Source organism: Dermacentor albipictus, chromosome 10, assembly GCF_038994185.2.
Source record: "Dermacentor albipictus isolate Rhodes 1998 colony chromosome 10, USDA_Dalb.pri_finalv2, whole genome shotgun sequence".
NCBI lineage: Eukaryota > Metazoa > Arthropoda > Arachnida > Ixodida > Ixodidae > Dermacentor > Dermacentor albipictus.
The window spans coordinates 70802865-70807085 of NC_091830.1; the positions used below are offsets into that span (position 1 = coordinate 70802865).

Consider the following 4221-nt stretch of genomic DNA (forward strand, 5'->3'; position numbering starts at 1 on the left):
TTAGTGAGATTAGAAGACCTGGTGAGGCTTACACATTGCTGAATAACGGCCATGTCCTCTGCTACAGTTGAATCCCGCTATAACGAAATTCACGGTGCACGAAAAAAAATTCGTTCTCGCGGAACTTCGTTATCGCAAAAATTTGACGTGAAACGCAGAAAGAATTGCCCAAGCAGCAGCAAAGGCGTTTAATGCCAAAAATCTGTAAGCTTGGTTTGCTTACGCTTCACGGCGAGCAACGCCGTCACGCGATTTTCGCACTCGGTCAGCAAACCCATTGCAACATCGTCGTCTCGGACAGCAACGAAATTCCTGATGACATCAAAAGCGTCCATCACCTGTACGGCGGTTGCCGCAGCCGGCGCTTCCTGTACGTCGTCGTCTTCTTCATCGGAAGAGTCCTTATCATTCCGGGCAGCTTTTATGATCTGCTCATCACTCACATCTTCGTGAACAACAACACAAGCGTCAGCGCCGATGTATTCGTCGAGCTCGAGATTAGGCGGCACGGTTCCTATTTCTCCCAGCGTTTTCCAGGCGGCCGCGATCCCCGGAGCCGGTGACGCCTCTTCGTCGTCGTCTGTAACGCCTGTGATAAGTAGGCATGCATAGTTCAAGGCTTTCTGCTGGACGATGCTTCCGGACAGGGGGACGTTGCTGGCTCGTGCTTCCACAAACCACGCATGCACTGCTTTGTCCAACTCTTCATGGAGGGGCCGCGTCACCTTTTTGTGCTTCGAGGATGTGCCTGAAGCAAGTGCCATTCTCACGCTGTCCTTATTGCCTAGAATCGTTGACAGCGAACTTGCAGGAATTCCGAAGTCTTCAGCAATTGCCGCTTTCTTCCTTCCGCTTTCTGCTTGGGCGATTATTTGAGCTTTTTGCTCAAGGGAAAGAGTTTTGCGTTTTTTCACTTGCGTTGCCATCGTGTCCTGCGGATGAAAACTCGTCGTTGTCGAAGAGAAAGGCAGCGAGTGAACAACGCGACCACGATACAGTGGCTAGAATAGGGGAAGTGTGCGCAAGGCGCCGCCTCTCGCGTGGGCTTCTCGGATGTTCCGCTCAGGTGGCGCTCGCATTCGCTTACACGTCGCTCGGAGGCGGCGGTCTGCTGTAGGCACTGTGGCATTCCAGTCGCGGTACTGAGGCAGCTTGGTGTTCTACACTCCTTTTTTTTTAGATTAGCTGCAGTCATAATGAAGCCATATCTGAGGCAGCTACGATCGCATGGCCTCCGCCATAGAGTTAGTAGAACAACTCTAGAGGAAAAGCTGGGCCGGAAAAGTGGGAACCTCTAGGGCGCCGCCCTGTTGCTACTGGTCAATGTGGCCAGCGCAATTACTATTGAAAGAGCTGAAAACAAGTACAGGTCACCTAATGCTTTGTCATCTAAAAACGCAAACCTGATGGCTTTATGAAGGTGGAACGTTATATTAAATTTACAGAAAGCGATCCCTAAGTCCATGACTTATGTAAATCACGATGTACGCATTCATGCAATAAAGGATGACACGAATTTCGGTTTCGAATCTGTTTTTTGGTTGCATAGTAGTTTCGTACAGTTTAGGTTTGACCAAGTTTGACATGCGATCGCGCGTCGACATCGGACGCTATGACACACTCGTTCGTGCCTTATGTGCCACCGAAGCCCCGAAGTGCTCTGGCATATACCTTCACATGTAAGTAAACGAATGTATCTCCTTGTTGAGAGTGTCACGCGAGTAGGCAGCTCTTGTGGTGCATCACAATCGTTTGAGAAGCGTCACATTAGTGCATTTTTATGCATGCGGAGCGGTGTTTTTATTTGCAGGTTTCCCTTCAGTAGGAAATTGCTGGACAGGCAGACCAGCGCACCGGAATTGTACTGGCGAAGCCACAAGCAACTGAAAGAATCTGTTTAATTGTTGCACTTTGAACAATCATGCTTCTACGAAGGCCACAGCAGAAAAACAGCCTGATGCCGAATATTTCTGTGCCACGAAGTAATCAAGAGGCGAGTGCCTATAATGCGGACGAAATCGAGTGCATCGAGACTTAGAACGACAGAAAGCTGAGCTAGTTGGTAAGGATTCATTATGCAAAACAGAGGTGAGGCGTGCAGACAGGACACAAGAGTAGAGAAGTGGGCGGCGCTTGTGTTGTTTGCTTGTAAATACTCTACTCTCGTGTCCTGTCTGCACGCCTCACCTCCGTTTTGCATAACGAGTGCATCAACCCACATATTGATTGCGTAGGCGTTTTATTAACTGTGTAATGTTTCCAACACTTCCTTGCATGCCATTTCATGTGGAATATATTTTCTGGTCACAAATGTGTGCAGCGAATCTATTTGCATGATCGACTCCGCGCCTGTGGGACCGTTCACTTGCACTTGATGCTGAGTCTTTTACATGTATCCATAAACTGCAGATATGCACATCAGGCCCCTGCGAGCATTTTCAAAATTCAATTATTTTAGACAACAGGCACATATGCAATACTGACATAATCCCGAATACCACACGTTTCCCTTTTATGCAGATATGCAATGGCAAGCCCTTCCATGTGTTTCAAAAGTAAAATTTAAGCTCTAAATTAAACAAGATATTTCTAGTCAGAAACAAGCAAAAATGGTGACTGCAGAGTATCAGAAGCCCAAGGTACAGAAATTGTGAGAAGTGTCGAATGATTTTAAGGAAAGAGTCGTATTTGAAAATGCAAGACTCTTTAGTGGAGGTCAAGCAAGTCAATGTAGGTAGAATAGTCTGCAAAATTATGCGAGTGAGGGGATGTCAAACAATGGGTCAGGAAATGCATTGTTTTTCTGCAAAACAAAAGCTGATTGCCATTACATAAGTCACTTTAGCATCATGATAAATTCAGAAATAAACCAAAAAACAAGACACGCAAAAATAAAAAAAAAACATTTAATGATGCTCTCTCCACACTGGGATAAATAAAAACAAACACATCACATCTAATGTGGACATATCAGATGCCTTGTGAAACACTAAAGGAACAATTCAGTTTCGAGCTATGGCACTTGCCACATAGATGTGGGGGGGCCTTGCACCAATAGTGATAGTTACCACTGCATTTAGAAATTGAAAGCATTCGTGCAGACAAGGATGATTCTTTCTATTCTTGGCTACCACTTCAAATGCCTCCACCAAGTGTTACAATGCTGCACGCAGCCATACTAAGGATCTCGCAGCAACACCTGCAGGTAAAAAGCAGAAGCAGTCAAAGTGCTGGTGTGTTCTGGACACTATGTTTGAAAACATTTAGGCAAGAAGAGTGCAAGAAGCAGACATAACTGCATTTATTTCCATAATTCCCCATTTAAATGGCCTTTTCTTTTTGCTTAGACAATGCCTACGCCTAGCCACAGCAGCTCCCTCATACAGACTCCGCAAGCCAAGAGGCCGTGGAGCCAAATGCAGGTAAGAGGCAATAAGCAATAGCACTGGTATTGACATTCATCTAATTTCTTTTTATTTCGTTTAGGCAGCCAGCACACCTCGAACAGCCACCTTGACTGCAGGTGTGTCACCCTAGTCGCCAAGGAAACATTTGAGGGAAAGTGACAGGCAATGTGAACAGCCACTTCTCCACTTCTCTCGGATGACTCCTACGCCTCGCCACGCCAGCACACTTGTGCACAAAGATGCCGCAGAGGCACGTGCAGGTCAGAGGCAAGAAGCAGTGGCACTGGTGTCGACTTTTACCCAATTTCTTTTTCTTACACTGAGGCAGCCAGCACACCTCGAACAGCCACCTTGACTGCGGGTGTGTCAGTAGATTCCTGTTGTACATATGCTCATAATAAACTTCAGTAAACTTGAACTTCATAATAAACTTGAAGGCAAATGGGACATTGATGCATTGTATTTTTTAACATTTATTGTACACATACAATACATGTTATACTTTGCAGTGCTACAGAGCGTATTTTGAAGCTTCCCCCTATATTTTGCACCTTTAATTACGTATGTGTTGTGTGGCCCTCAATGCAGTTCACGTTGTAGCAGCTGCTTTGTCTGTATCACACATTGGCTTAAGCTCGTGATATCCACATACTTCTCTCACATATACAAAATAAAGTTCTATGTAGTCCTCAAGTGTTACAACAAAATATGAAAGTAAACAATCTGATCGTGGAATTGTGTTTATTACAGTGATTCCTATGACAGTTACTGACAAGTTGACAACTTGAACTGGTCAATCGGTCCATAGCCTCCT

The 4221-nt window shown here is 45.5% G+C and overlaps 1 long non-coding RNA gene across 1 annotated transcript; it reads left to right on the top strand.

Moving 5' to 3' along the window:
* Positions 1-3198: 3198 nt before the first annotated feature.
* Positions 3199-3854, top strand: LOC135899369 (uncharacterized). The gene is made up of 2 exons (XR_010563607.1): positions 3199-3422; positions 3487-3854. It is a non-coding gene; the product is annotated as an uncharacterized lncRNA (long non-coding RNA).
* The last annotated feature ends 367 nt before the right edge of the window (positions 3855-4221 follow it).